The sequence below is a fragment of the Lissotriton vulgaris genome, chromosome 8 (genome assembly GCF_964263255.1).
Source record: "Lissotriton vulgaris chromosome 8, aLisVul1.2, whole genome shotgun sequence".
NCBI classification, from domain to species: domain Eukaryota; kingdom Metazoa; phylum Chordata; class Amphibia; order Caudata; family Salamandridae; genus Lissotriton; species Lissotriton vulgaris.
The window spans coordinates 379,290,117-379,306,466 of record NC_141696.1 but is presented as its reverse complement, the minus strand read 5'-3'; positions in this window follow the sequence as shown (position 1 = coordinate 379,306,466).

Below are 16,350 nucleotides of genomic sequence, written 5' to 3'. Positions count from 1 at the left end.
GTGGGGTGTCTTGAATTTAAACATCATGGAGGGCATGGATGGCATGGGATAGTGCTGATTCTTCTGTGTTTTTCGATTTTTGGGCTGTTGTTGGGGCCTTTTGACCAGGGGTACTGAGTGGTGCATGGGCCTAGTCTTTCTGTGGGGTGTCTTGAATTTAAACATCTTGGAGGGCATGGATGGCATGAGATTGTGCTGATTTTTCCGTGTTTTTCGATTTTTGGGCTGTTGTTGGGGCCTTTTGACCAGGGGTACTGAGTGGTGCATGGGCCTAGTCTTTCTGTGGGGTGTCTTGTATTTAAACATGACGGAGGGCATGGATGGCATGGGATTGTGCTGATTTTTCTGTGTTTTTCGATTTTTTAGGGTGTTCATGGGGACAGGCCATGTGGGTGGGGGCCATTTTATGTGCTGGTACAGGCAGGCCCTGGCCATGTGCTGAGAGGCAAGGGGCCATTTTGAATGCAGGCAGTGTTCTTAGGCCTGCAACCATTTTGCCTAGCTTTCAACCATTATGGCCAGGGGTAGTGAGTGGTGCATGAGCCTAGTCTTTCTGTGGGGTGTCTTGAATTTAAACATCATGGAGGGCTTGGATGGCATGGGATTGTGCTGATTTTTATGTGGTTTTTGAGTTTTTGGGGTGTATAACTGAACTGATGTTCCTCTGTCTTCCATTGCTTTTAGGTGCACAAGACTCAAGAGAACCACCAGTGCCAGGAAGAAGTCCTGCAGCGGTGTGTGTGTGCAGCATAACGTCACGCGACGCCACGTCTGGCCACAGACAACTCTGCAACTCGTGCAACTGCAGCCTACTGTTCTGACCTCTGAAGAAGATGGCCCCAAAAAAAGTTCCCCGTAGCTCCTCTAGCAAGAAAGTTGCCAGTAAGGAGCAGAAGAAGCAAGTTACCAAGGAGACTGGTGTGCGGCCCGCCACATTTTTTGGGAGTAAAAAAAAAGTACGCCTGCAGCAGCAGCGGGATCTGCTGGGGACCAAGCTGGGAGCAGCACCACCACACCAACATAAGTCCAAGCCCTTGAGTGCTGCAGAGGCACTTAGTCTTTTTGTTCAATCACCATCGACCAGTGATGTTGGCTCATCGCCAGAAAGTAGCAGCAATGCCCCTCAATCAATTAGGTTGTTGTAACTCATCTGATGAGTGTTGAACAACCACATCCGCAACAACAACCACATGTGCAAGTACAAGCCCAACTACATGTGGAAGGAGAGGCAGCGCAAGGAGATGCGCAAGCAGAGGTGCATGGAGGGTCACAAGTGCCCACAATAGTTGTTCCTCCCGAAGTAGGGGCACATCAGGAAATCGACAATCAAGCCGAGGTATCATTTGAGGAAGCCACTCCTCCTGATGATCATTCATTGTCTTCCACATCCCTAGCAAGGAAAAGATCAAGGGTGGTGTCTACATCTTCTTCAAGCCCACCTCCTTCTGATGATACGGATCAAAATTGGGAACCATCACTGCCGTCTGAGAGTGAGGCACACCATGATCTGACAAAGGTAGTTAAGCGTAAAAGGAAGGTCGTCGAAAGTCTCATAGTTATGGAGTGTGATGAGGCTCAACGAGAAGTGGCCGATACTCCTGCTGATGAAGACTCTCACGACGACGACCCAGTCATCATAAAGGTCACTGCAGCCCCAGCGGGCATGCAGCAAACAGACATTTTGACCCTAGCCCGAGAAGCTGCTGAGCGTGATGATGATGTTGTTGACGAGGAGGCAATGGAAACACCACAATCATTGGAGTTAACTAGTATACCAACACCTACCTCTTCCATATTTCTTCCTCGCCAGAAGGGACCTCCATTCACCTCAACCTTAATTTGTGGTGGTGAAAGTGCACAACGTAGTAAAGTTCGCCAATACACATCCTCCACTTCATCTGGCATTAGCAACATGACCACCACCAGTATCGCCGCCTCCTCTGGCCCCCACAGACATTTCAAGTCCGCAGTTTGGGACTTCTTTAGTGTTTGCCCAAAAAAGGAAAACTTCGCTATTTGTAGCATTTGTAAGCATGCAGTTAGTCGTGGTAAGTTTGGTACCAACTATGGTACCGGAGGCCAGAGAGGTCATCTTAAGAGACAGCACGCTGTCCAATGGTTTGCGCACCTAAAGGAGATCAAGGAAGCTCAAATTGCAAGTCAAGAAAACATTGATGTCTCATCTGATGATGACGAGGAGGAAGAAGTGTCAAACACTTCACTTACACCCAGTACCCCTGTCAGCAGCACACCCCATGTGAGCCACACTAAGAGTGTGGGAGAGAGTGAGACACCAATGCGAAAAAGTTCATCAGCGAGCGTAACTGGGTCAAAGAAGTCATCATCATCATCATCCCGTAAAAGCATGGTCCAGGCCAACATTAGAACCATGTTGTTTTCAGCAGCGCCATATGATCGCAATCACCCACTGACGCGTCTGTATAACTCTAAGCTGGCTAAAATGCTAGCTCTGGACCTTCTCCCTTTTTCTTTTGTAGAAGGGGTTGGTTTTCTAGAATTAGTGGCAGCGCTCTGCCCTAAATGGAAGGTTCCTAGCCGGTTCTATTTTGCCAGAGTTGCGGTTCCAGCACTGCATGAAGATGTGCTGGAGGTGATTGGGGCAGCTTTGCAGAAGAGTGTTGTTCACACTATACATCTGACAACAGACATGTGGACCAGTGGCGCAGGCGCTGATTACATATGCATCACTGCACACTGGGTCTCTTTTTCAGTGATTAAAGCAAAGCTAAATGCAGGTGTTGACCCGGAAAAAGTTTTTAAAGCTGCTCGGAAACCTGCAACACTAGCCATGTTTGGCTTGGAGAAACGTTATACAGCAGAAAACATTTTGAATGAGTTTAACACAAAGGTCTTTCACTGGCTGTCCCCAAAAAAATGCCAGATTGGTTATGCTTCCACGGAAAATGGCGCCAATGTAGTTAAGGCCATGGATCTGGGTCACTATTTAAGAGTGCCGTGTTTGGCGCACTGTATAAACCTGGTTGTTAAAAAATTCTTGAGTGAAGAAAGTCCAGTGTGCGAGTTACTGACCACCTGCCGAAGAATGTGCACACATTTCAGCCATTCTTTTAATGCCCGGAAGCATCTGAGGGGCCTGCTACATGAACGTCGACTGCCAGTGAAAGCAATCATCCAGGAGGTGGCAACACGTTGGAACTCAACCTTCTACATGCTTAAGCGTCTGTATGAGCAGTATACGGTACTCGATCACTATTTCTTCTACAGCTCAGAAGGACCTGAGGCTAGATGCGGCGCAATGGAACCTAGTTAAAAGCCTGACAGACATGATTCGTCCTTTTGAGGTCTTCACGCGTGCAGTCAGCAAGGAGGACTGTAATTTGGGAAAAGCTATCCCATTGTTGCGCATGCTGGAGCACCAACTGAAGGCGGTGTCTTCTATGTTTCAAAAAGATAAAAAAAAGCAAGACGCTTTTGTTTTGGCGGATAAATTATTAGAGCGCCTACTTGGCGATGAACGTCTTAAAATGATCCACTCAGAAAAGCATTACATTTGTGCTACTATTCTGGATCCACGCTACAAAAAGGCGCTGGCAGGCCGAGCATTCTTTCCTTTTGATGATGAAGATGTTACAAAGTACAAACATTGGCTAGCCTTGTCAGCCATGAGGTTTGAAAGAGAACGGCAGCAAATTGAAGGAAAAGGCAGTACATCAGCATCAGCAGGCCATCCCCAGTCAAAAGAATCCACTTCTGCACCTGTGGCTGAGGCACAAGTGACCTCTCAGCCGTTAAAGACACCGGCAACCGGATCATCTGCACCAGACACAACAGTAAAATTGGGTGAAGAAGAGGATTGGCTAACTTGACTTGGGATTGATTCTCATAAGGTCCCAGCAAAAAGTAAGCAAAGTGGAGGAACCTTGGAGAACCTTGAGTCGATGGTGAAGGACTATCTGAATGACTCAACAGAGGTCTATGTTAATGCTGACCCATTGGCGTATTGGCATGGGAAAAAAGAATTGTGGGCACAGCTCTCCAACCTGGCTATAAACTACTTGTCTTGCCCACTTGCAAGCGTGTCTTCTGAACGTGTTTTCAGTGCTGCTGGTGGCATTGTAACTTCCAAACGGACCCGCCTCTCGCCCAAAAATGTGAAGATGTTAACAATGATCAAGATGAATCAGCACCTCATACCACCAGATTACAAAGTATGAGAAGACACGCCGGATGAAGACGAGGAGAACAGCAACTTAGATGAGGGAATTTCTTCTCTGTTAGGTGACACTGACCTACTCCTGCCTGAATTCGCAGAGTATGAGGACGAACTCTTATTCTTATTCCCTGACACCGAGCCCTGAAAATGAGCCAATGAATCAATAACTTTCTTTTTTTCGTCCTTATTCACTTTTATTCCTGTATGTCTGTCTTTCTTTGTTTTGCACAGTTAATATAATTAAAACTTTAATCACCTAATCACAAAAACAAGCCCTTCAGCAGAACTGTCTTCACTTGTTTGCTTATTGATTTGAAGGTGCCGCAGTCTGCATTCCTCAGGTTCACAAGCTCACAAGAACATGCTCCTCTATCCTCCCCCTCCAGACTCCTATTTCCCTCAAATCAGAGGGCTGGATTACGCCCAATGAAGAAAGACTTTGCACTTGTGGGGGTGTTCTACTTCTTTGCGGGTGAGTTGGCGGGTCTTGGGGCATTGCTGGGAAGCTCTAATACCGGATAAAAGTGGTTTGGACCAAATCGGGGGCGCCATTTTTTTTGCATTTTTATTTATTTATTTATTTATTTTAGCGATTTCTAAAGCGCCTGGTGACCCAAGGGCATCCCCGCGCTATGTAACTTGAATCCTATTGAGAGGGGAGGTAACCGAAGGGAGTTATTTGGGAAACAGATGGGTCTTTAGTTTTTTGCGGAAAGCAAGGAAGTTGGATTCCAGTCTAAGGGCGCGAGGGAGTGCGTTCCAGCCCTTGGCCGCCTGAACGGAGAATTGTCGGCCTCCTGTGCGGGCTTTTTTGAATCTGGGGATGCGGACTAGATTCTCATTTTGAGATCGTAGCGATCTGGTAGCTGTATAAGGGGTGATCATTTTACTAAGGATCGCTGGACCAGATCCGTTGTAAAGCTTGTGTGTTGTACACATTGCTTTAAAGTGCACCCTTTGGCGCACGGGGAGCCAATGCAGGGTTTTGAGGGCTGGCTTGGCGGATATTCTGGAGGGGGTGTTGGTAATCATGCGTGCTGCCGCGTTCTGTGTCCGCTGGAGTTTCGTGATGGTAGCCTCGGGGGCTCCCAAGTAGACCAGATTGCTGTAGTCCAAACGGGACAACACTAGGCCCTGGATAAGGAGCTTTCTGGACATAGGTGGGAGTAAGGGCAGGATTTTACGGGTCGTACGCATGAGCCCAAAACATGTGCCCGAGGTTTTGGTTGCCTGGGTTTTCATCGTAAGCTGTGGCTCTAGCCACACCCCGAGTGTCTTGATTTCAGATTTAGGGGGGGAATTTCTCCGAACACATCGGGCCATATTGTGGGAGGGATAGTTGTCCATTGCTTGCCGAGTAACATTACCTCTGTCTTAGTCCCATTCAATTTCAGTGATGATTCGTTCATCCAGTTGTGGATATTTATGAGGCAGTTAGTCAGATTTTCAGGATGGTCAGTCAGCTGGGACAGGGAGACGACTAGTTGGGTGTCGTCAGCGTAACTCACCATTTTGATGTTAAATGGTGTTACCACGTCCTCGAGGGGGGCCATATAGACATTAAAAAGCGTTGGGCTTAGGGAAGAGCCCTGGGGGACGCCGCTAGTGAGTGGGCGGGTGGATGAGTGGTGGCTGTCATCCCACACTTGAAAAGTGCGTTCTGTAAGATAGGATTCGATCCATTTAATAGCTGTCCCGGTAAGTCCTGCATTTGCCAGTCTACTCAGAAGGACACGGTGGTTGACCGTGTCAAAGGCTGCACTTAGATCCAGGAGGATCACTGCCACTGATCCTCCTGAATCTAGTAAGCCCCTTGCCTCTTCAATCACTGCAAGGAGTGCGGTGTCCGTTCCGTGGCCTGGGCGAAATCCGGTTTGGGATTGTCGGAGCAGTTTATTCGTTTCAAGGAATTGGGATAGTTGGATGTTTACCAATTTCTCGGTGACTTTACTAATGCCAGGGAGTAGGGATATTGGCCTATAGTTGGACAGGTCCGATGGATCTAGCTGGGGTTTTTTTAAGAGTGCTTTGACCACAGCACTCTTCCAGCTGTCGGGGACGGTTCCATGGGAAAACGAACAGTTGATAAGGTCCGTAATGGTAGGGACAATTACTGAGGCTACGGTCTTGAGGAACCTGATAGGGGCTGGGTCCAAAGGGGATCCACTTTTCATTTTTAGTAGGGTTCGCTCAACTTCTGCGGGGGTGACAGGTCGGAAAGTCTGAAGCGATGGACGACAGATGCTTTCAGTCGGTTCGAAGGAAGTACTACTTTCCATGAGGCTGGGGGAGCTGGGGGGAGGGAGGGAGGCCAGGATGCGGGTGATTTTCTCGTTGAAGAAGTTGGCTAGCTCATTACTTCTGTCAACTTTGGGGGTGTTGGAGGAGGAGGTGGTGGGGACCTTGGTCAGCTCTTTGACGATCAAAAAAGATTCTCGGGCTGAATTGGATGCTTCTTGTATTCGTGTGTTGTAATAAGAAGCTTTGGCTGATTTGATAGCCTCTTTGTAAAGTTTGACCGCAGACTGGTAGGCTTCTTTGTTGGCATGTTGCCAAGTCTTTCTCCAGAGTCGTTCGGCCTTTTTGCAATTTTTGCGAAGTGTTCTTAGTTCTGCGGAGTACCATGGTGCTGAGCCATGTTTGTCGTTTTTATTTTCCCTATTTCTGAGTGGGAGTATGAGGTCTAGGGAGACGGTAATCCAGTCTCTGAATCTTCTGTCTGCCGTATTTGGGTCTTCGGCCTGAGCAGGGATGTTTTTTTCCAGGGTCTGAGCCCATTCGTCCGTGGAGAGTCTGGGCCAGGTCCTATCCTTACTGAAGGTAGGGGGTGTACGATTTTTCGTGAAGGTTCCAGGTAATTGGAAAGAGACCAGGAAGTGGTCTGTCCAAGGGAGGGGAAAGGCCTCCTTTGCTAGCATTGAGGACAAGTTGGTAAATACGGGGTCTAAAAGGTGGCCCTTGGTGTGGGTGGCTCCGGAGTTTAATAGACGGATATCGAAAGCCGCTAGATCTTGAATCAGATCATAGGCTACCGAGTTGGCCGGGTCTTCTAGGTGGATGTTCAGGTCTCCAACTATCATATAGTTTGATAAGGAGTGGGCCTGAGTTGTGACTAAGTCCAGAAGCGAACAGGTGAAGGGACCCGGGATGCCGGGAGGGCGGTACATGAGGAGTCCTGTAAGATAGGTGGTTGGGTTGAGTGTGACGGTAAAATGCAGACTTTCTGCGTCGGTAATCTGTGCGTCGTAGGTTTTGCAGTGGAGGTGTTCTCGATGGATGATGGCTACCCCGCCTCCTCTGCCTAGAGGACGGGGTAAGGATTGAATACAGTAGCCCTGTGGTGTTGCTAGGACCATGTCTGATTGTGAATGAGGGCCGAGCCATGTTTCCGTGAGGAAGAATATATCAATTCCATGATCTTCTATGATGTCGGCAATCTGAGTCGCATGTTTAGGAAGTGAACTTCCTGACTTGCTTGCCTTTGAGGTGCTCTTTGGGGGGGTTACGGGTGTTTGTGGGTGGGTTTGGGGGTCTGGGAGCACTGCTGGCTATCGATACGTTTGATTGCAAGAGGTTTGAAGCAAATCCATGGTGGCAGAGGGGAGTTAGGGCCTAGATGCAGAGCGCGCGCGGAGTGATTTTGGAAGTTGCCATGAAAATGACTAAGTCCCCATTTTTGTACTTTTGCTTTTTGGCTGTTTGGGGGTCTTCTACTAGTTTCCGCCTGGGTTGACGGCTCTGGGGCCATTGCTGGGAAGCTCTAATACCGGATTAAAGTGGTTTGGACCAAATCGGAGGCGAAATTTTTTTTGCGTTTTTGCTGACTTGCTTGCCTTTGAGGTGCTCTTTGGGGGGGTTCCGGGTGTTTTTGGGTGGGTTTTGGGGTCTGGGAGCACTGCTGGGACAGCCTAATTTTGATAGCATTTGCTTTTCAGGAAATCCGTGGTGGAACACGGGAGTTATGACCAAGCTGCACAGCGCGTTTGGACCGAAGGCCGATAAATATTGTAAGTATGAGATTTTCCTTTTTGGCTGTTTGGGGGTGTTGTCGTGCTTTTTTGCGGGTTGGTTGGCGGGTCTTGAGGCATTGCTGGGAAGGTCTAATACCGGATAAAACTGGTTTGGAGAAAATCCATGCGGAAAAGCCTTTTAGCACTTTTTGTAACTTAGGGTTCGTTAGGGTTAGCCCTAGCAGCAGGATTGCATGTGTTTCGGGGTGTTCTAGATTTTTGCAACTGAGTTCTTCTGGAGTCTTAGAGCACTTGTGGGAATGTGTAATTTTGGTTGCAAGTGATTTGAAGAAAATCCATGGTGGGAAAGGGGGGATTTGGCATAGTTAAAGAAAGCGTTTGCCACTATTCTTAACTTAGGGCTTGTTTGGGTTAGCAGTATTTGTATTGCATGTGTTTGGGTGGGGGGCTGTTTGTGGGGGGGTTTGCGAGTCTTGGAGCGATGCTGGGTATGGATACTTTTGCTTGCTTGCAAGTGGTTTGAATACAATCCACAGTGGGCAAGGGGGGATTTGGGCCGACTTTTACTTTCAAAGTACGTTTTGTCACCAGTTTTCTGCTAGGCCTCGTTTTTTGAGATCTGATTGGGGGTCTTCTACATTTTTGCGACTGGCTTTAGTGAGGGTCTGGGTGGGAGCACTGCTGGGAAGGTCTAATTTTGTTCTAAAACCCAGTTTACAGTACACCTAGCTTGAGGGGAAAGATCCGCTAAATTAATTTGCCCATACTTCCTTCAAAGGGAGACTCAGACAGAGTACGCACTTTCAAAAATATTGTACTGTCTATTAGGAAACTCAAAGTGTGACTTTTTGCACTACACAGCGTACATACCTTATATTTATTTATCAGTGGTGTTCTAATATCACTTCTTGTTTTTCCATCAATAATTACAGCCCGGGTTTCAGTCTGTGCAATGGGAAAAAAAGGATGAAGTCAGGCTTCACATTAGCGAGCCGCAATTCAGCATCCGCCGGGCAGGCAGTGGACAGGGTGTCTTCTGGTCACCAACATTGATGGACGAAGCGTCAGCTGGAATGGAGGAGTGCCGCTAATAAGAGGAATGGTTTGATGCGTGCAACTTACTTACCAAATTCAACAGGACAACTACAACAACATACAGATACAGTATCCATTCTTTTCAAATTATTTTTTAAGTAATGTTATTGCTGTGAACTTCTATGAGTGTGACTCTGCATTTCTTGGATCTCTCTCTGCTTCTAAATTGATCCCTACAGCCATTCTATAGTTTTTACTTCGGCTATTTTTTAAACCTAATTTAATGTAAGAAGTGTTTCTCTGAGTGCAGAGATAGGCAAGTGAAAATGCTACACCCCTGTACTGTCGCATTCTGTCATTCACGGTTGTCGAAAGTACTACTTACTTTTCAGTAACCATGCATGCAGTAGTGCATGCACTTCCTTTATGTCACTTAAAAGATTTATGGTTAGCTTTGTACCCAAAGATTTCTTTATCTTCAATTATTGTTTGTCCATGCTGTGCTTTTTTTTTTCTTCTCTCAACAAAACTTACCCAAAAAGAAACCCTCATTCCCATCCATTTTCCAAACCCTAACCCGTACGGCTTGATGCAGCATTGGGGAGATAGGGCACCCCAGAGCATTGCTGGAGCTGCGCCATCGTTGCGACGCAACTCCAGCAATGCGCCGCCTTTACGGCACAGATGCGTAACGCTTTGGTGACGTTTTGGGCCCATGGTGCGCCGCATTGTAAATACGGCGCACCATGGGTGGTGGTGGCGTGGCGCACAATTACTGGCGCATCCCTGCTACTTTGCAGGGAAGCGCCGGTAATTAAAAATCTGACCCTTAGTGTCTAGCATTACGCAGTTCTTTAAACTACACTCAAACATAATTTCACAGGCCAATGAAATGAACACAAAATCGAAAACAAATAAGCATAGTAGCAACGCTACTGAGAAGGAGAGCAGTGCACCTGAAATGCACAGAAGATTTTGAAATATAATTTACCTACAATGTAATCAGCAGCATTAATGCTCTTGGTAAAAAACAAAAATTTGCAATATAATAACACACAGAGCAGGAGAAAACAGAGTAGTAAAGAAATAGCTACTACTACTCACCAAGCCCGGGGATCTCAAGGCCGAGCAGGTCGAGCAGATCGCGTTCCCGGTCCAGGACATCCGTCCAACTGTGGGTGGCCTGGTTGTAGGTGCGCCGGACCCGAGAGTGTTGGTACATGGCCCGGCACACCTTCTCCCACCGCTTCCGGCGCTCCTGGATCCCGTACCCGCTAGCGATCTTGCCGCCTGCCATGATGGTCCTGGGGAGGCGGCGCTGAACATAAAAAATTAGTGTGCCCACCTCCTCCGCGCTGAAGATCTCCTGGGGTGCGACCTGCTCCCCCCTCACACGCCCGCACGGGAGCCGGGCATAGGGTGCGGGACCCTTCCCCTTCTCAGGATGCTTCCCGGCTCCTTTTACCATGGTCTGGGCAGAAAGGAAGCTAAATAATAAAGAAGAAATAGAATAGGGGAGAAGAAAAGAAAAGAGTTTAAAAAAGTAGTTTAAAATTAACCAAGAGTAGCAGAAAAATCAAAAATATAGAGCTAGAAAAATAGAGGGATAGATAATAGGTAAAATAGATTAAAAAAACTTCAAACAAGCAAAGGATGGCAGAGATTCAGAGAGGATACAAAAAGCATGCCCAGAACCATAGCAATGAATCAGAAACAAGATATCCGCGCCCGTTCACGACCGCGTGGGTAGGTTCGCGCGAGATTTTCCTCGCGATCACACGCGAAATTGTACTAGCGAGCCGCACACTTTGCGAGATTACACATCGCGCCCGGAAACAGAAATACGTCATACAAACAAGATGGCCGCGCCCGTGAACGACCGTGAGGGTAACTTTGCGCCGTTGCGCTACAAGCGGCTCGCTAAAACGCACACAACCTTGCGAAATAGCATGCCTGAAAAAAAAATTGCATATTCGCACGTATTCGCGGCTTCCAAATTCGATCTCGCACAAGTTCGCGCCCCGCGAATCCCGCGAAATTGCAGAAAAACGAGTTTTGCAAAACTGAAAGCACTCAGCAGGTGCAAAAGTTCAAACTCATCATTAGTAACCATTCCCCGTAGTGCTTCCTGACTGGGGCCCCTCGAGAGTTCAGTTGCTAGTTGCAACAATTCTATGACCCTGCTCTGACCCTCACAGCAGGCTCATAGAATAGCTACAAGTAGGCCACAAAGGTCCTGGGAAAAAAAATTGCACTGCAACAGAAATCAAATTACAGATAAGGAAGCAGGTGCCAGACTGGAATTTTAAAACAGTGACACTTTAATAAATCAACCCCAAATTAATTCATGTCAGTTGAAGCAGGGCAGGTGTGCTTGCTTTCCCCCCCCATAATCTACAATGATGAACCAGAGGGTGGCATTGATGTACCAGAGGGTGGCATGGGTGAAACAGGGTGGCAGTGGTGAAACAGAGGGTGCTGTGAACCTGTGATGATGAACCAGATGTAGAAACAACATAGTCGCGACCGTTGCGAGTCGACAAGTAAGTTTGCAATTGCGAACTGGTACAAAACCCTCGCGAACTGGCAGAAACCCTTGTGAACACAAAAAAATCCGCAAATTCGTGAGAATTTGCGGATTTTGCGGATTGCGAGTTCGCAAATACGCAAATTCACGAACGCCAGATTCGCAAAATTCGCCCATGCTTAATATAGATCTGGAAGTCGCAAGAGATAAGAATGACTACGAGAGAGGGCAGGTGTTTACCTTCGCTCGTAAGTATGACTCAGTTAAAAAACAAAAAGCGCTAATCAAGTCTAATGAGCCTCCTGCGGGTGCCAATACAGCGATTCAAGCCATAACTCTGGATGAAACAGCCTCTGGTTCGGAATCCGGCTCAGTTCAGAGTGGAATGGACTCTGATTCAGTAGCTGTTCGGGGAGTTCCTCATCATCATTTGCACTTTTAGGTCCAATCTCCTATGCAGATGAGTTGGATTTTATAAGGGAACAGAGGCTACAGTCTCTTCGACCAAGAATCCAACAAGGACAACAAACAAACAAAGGAACAGAAGGAGGAAACAGAGGAGGCAGTGCGCAAAACGCAACCGCCAGGGGGCAAACAAGGATAAGGAATTGGCGCAAATAAGTACAGGATGCGATAACACCATTATCAACTTGACGGAAATAGAATTGAATAGTGCAGAGAAACAACTGTTGGCATTAGGTCTGAGTTTCTGTCCAGAGAGTATTTTTGGTTTTGTTCAAACCAGGGTTGATGTTTATAAATTCATTCGAAAACTTAAGTTAAAAAAAAAATGTTTGATCAAAAATCATGGACAGACCAAGGCAAAGAACACGAATATGGCACATATGGTACAGGAGACATTATCTGCAGGGTCAATCCCTTTGTTAACTACTCTGCATGCACTAAGTGAGGATACAACAGAGCCTATGGGGTCTCAAAGGGTGGCGCAAATGGAAGGAATCAATATTTCCTCACCCGGTAATAGCCCCTTTAAAGCAGTATCAACGTTTGTGCCTATAATGCCTAGGGATGCCCTTGATATTTTTCACGATGGAGTCACTGAGGAACTCAAATCACTATATAAAAGCATGTGCAAATCCAGGACGAGAGTCAATGGCAAAAAGAGAGAATACTTTCAATTAACGAAGAAACTCAAGAAAAACGATTCGGTGGTCAATAATAATGTGGACAAGGGTGGCAACATTGTCCTGTGGGATAAGCAACTCTACAGATCAGAAGCTTTAAGACAACTAAGTGATTCTGAATGCTATGAACTTAGTAATGGAATATTTGTCCGCAAAGTTAACAAAGATTATAAAAATGAACTTTTGAAATGGCAAAGGGAGGGTTTGATTACCAAGAATGAATTTAAATTTTTGTTTAAAGAATATCCAGTTTTCCCTTTATTTTATCTTATCCCTAAAGTTCATAAAGGCTTAAATCCGTTACAAGGCAGACTGATTATTTCTGCAATCAATAGCATCTTTGAAAGTACGTCAAAATATGTAGATTACTACCTACAGGTGTTTGTTGTCAAGTTACCCACTTTTATACAGGATTCAAGAGACATTTTAGCAAAACTTAATACTGTACAATGGACTAACGATATGGTGTTTTTAACTCTTGATATTGCTTCGCTTTATACGAGTATCAAACATGACGATGGTCTTCGAGCAGTGGCACATTTTCTCAAACAACGGAAAGTTGGAATGTACCAACATAACAAAATGCTCTTGGAGATGATTCAGAGGTGTATTATTGAATAACGTGTTCATGTTTGATGGTAAAATATAGAAACAGAACCAAGGCGTGGCAATAGGGGCATGCTTCTCCCTCAGCTATGCATGTTTACATGTTGGCTGGTGGGAGGAGCATGTCCTCAGGATTAAGCACAAAGCATTTTATGATTTGCATGTATTGCACATGTGGCGGTATATAGATGATGTGTTCATCGTGTGGAAGGGAAGTAAAGAGGAAGCGGGTACATAAATGTGAATGAGCTCAACCTTACTTTCACTTCCCATATTGAAGCTAGTTCCACCAATTTTCTGGACATTCAGATTACTGTGCATGAAGGATTGATAGAAACTAGCCTGTATCAGAAACCCACGGCAGGTAACACTCTATTACACGCCACTAGTTTCCACCCACATCACACCATAGCCAGTCTCCCCTATGGTGAATTTGTGTGAATGCGGACGACCTGTAGTTCAGAAAGGGCACTAAAAGAATCGCAGGAAAATGCAAAACTTAGACTCTTGGCCCGGGGGTACAAGGCACACAAACTAGATCAAGCAATGAAAAAAGCTAATGAAAAGGAAAGATTGGCATTGCTGAGTGTGGTCCCCAAATTAACAAATCAGACAAGCACACAGTTCAGACCTGATACCTCTGATGTGCAAGACGAGTCCTCCGATTCTCAATGTAGATTTATTTCTACTTTCAGTAAGCAGTCTTACACCATAAGGAAGATTATGAACTCACAATGGCCTATTGTTTTGACAGATGGAGTTCTTAAGGAAGTTTTACCATCTAAACCTGATTTTACCTACCGAAAAGCCCACTCTATGAGGAGTGATTTGGTCAAAAACAGTCCTGAGCTCTACAATAAAGAAACTTGGCTCTCTCCCAAAAAAGGTTTTTTTAAGTGGAGTACCTACAGGGCATGTAGATTTGGGGCCGATACTAATTCTTATAAGAACGCCTTTTCAGATGAGGTGATCATGATAGGTGGACATTTTACATGCAAAACAGATCATGCAGTTTATGTCTTATTATGTGTATGTGGTCTCCAATATGTTGGGAGTACAAAACTCCAGGTACACGCCCGCATATTACAACACTTAAGAGCAACGGTTAACTCTGACCCATCCTATCCTGTTACTCGACACGTCAAATTAGAACATAACAACAATCTGAATGTTCTAACATACTTTGTTATAGACAGTGTCCCTTTTAGTAAGAGAGGAGGCAACAGGGAAAAAGTTTTAAGACAACTCAAAACGAGGTATATTTTAGAGCTTGACACAAATAGCCCAAATGGACTGAATATTTATGAGGAGTTACATCATTATCTCTGAATACCTTTATGAAATTTGTCAAACACTTCCTCTACATTTACATGAGAGAGAGCATCAAGTTTGGTAGGTTCAGGTTCATATTCCAGGTTTAATTCTGTTTTATAAGGTATTTTACATATCTATTTGTGTAAATAGTGTTTTTTTTGTTATTTATTGTAGGAGTAATTTTTATATCTCCATCTGGTGTCCGGTGGATGTGTATTTTATCATGGATTTATTGCTTATGAATTTATGGTTTTATACTATTTATTGGCACCTTTTGCACAGATGTATTGATCCTGTAATATTCAACATTAGAGTAGTTTACAACACACTAGCCACTTTAACCTATGACCTTACCCTGGATTTATTTGCATGTAGCCACTTTCGGAATGGGATCCCGAATTTATAAGAATCTATAAGGTGGATCCCTTGATGTAATAGATATATATTGTTTGTACTGCTGTCTTCTCTCGGATTCAAACACAGGACCGAAGGGTTCCCGGCTGGGAGCTAGGTATATGCTTTATGATTATTTTCTTATTTTTGAGCACTTTACACTTAAAGCACTGTTCTGACTGTCAATGACGCAGGCAAAGCGCAGGTGACCAATAAATCCAAGTCCATGACAACTCGTTATATGGGTTGGCTCGCAACAATACCAATGAACATAGCAATGTGATTGGTGCTGACAGCCGGGGGAGGAGTAATAAATATGTATTATGCAGTAATTAAAGAAAAGTATGATTCATTTTCATTCAGCCCTTGGTTGCAGCTCTTGCTTCTGATTCCTATGATTGTTACAAGTATAAATCGTAGTATCTGTTAATGCTAATTGTTCACTGATTATTACATTTTTGCATTATGTGTTTTATATTGATACTCGAAATGTGACCTTTTTTGACAATATATTTGTTGTCTTATGTAAAATTAATGATGCAGGAGTAACAAAATGTTTTGGATTTGACAATGGAAAACGCTAGTCTGCTTTCTGTAAGTGTAACCTGGGGTTAAAGTCTTTCATCTATGAAAGGCAGGGGTCACATGACAATCTGCTGAACGTTTTCATTGGTGGTTAATATTTTAAAATGTGTTTGTTTCTAATCACTGTTATCTGGTGAGCAAGGCGTCTGAATTCGCCGAAACACGTCTGGATCGGGGCACTCTGGATTCACTTTTAAAATGAAATAAAAAGATTTTCTGCAACAATCATACCAGAGTGAAGTGTCCGTTTCTCCTTAAAGGTGCTGTTTCTAACGGCAAGCTCAAGCTTGTCGGAGCGTTGATGGATATATATATATGTATATATATATATCTATATTACCTACTGGCGGTCGCCAGTAGGTAGTTATAGTTAGGATTGTTTTCTATAGGAAATCCGCAACATTCTATTGGGAATAACTTTGGCGCCGGTTGAGGAATCTGCCTGTAATTTTCCTTAAATTTGCCTCGCTGCGCTCCGCTCCTTCCCTGAAAGTTTGGGGGATATTCGTCAAACGGGGGCCGAGATAGAAGGGGGTCCCAAAACGTGTTTTCCCCATGTTAATTTCTATAGGGTGGTTG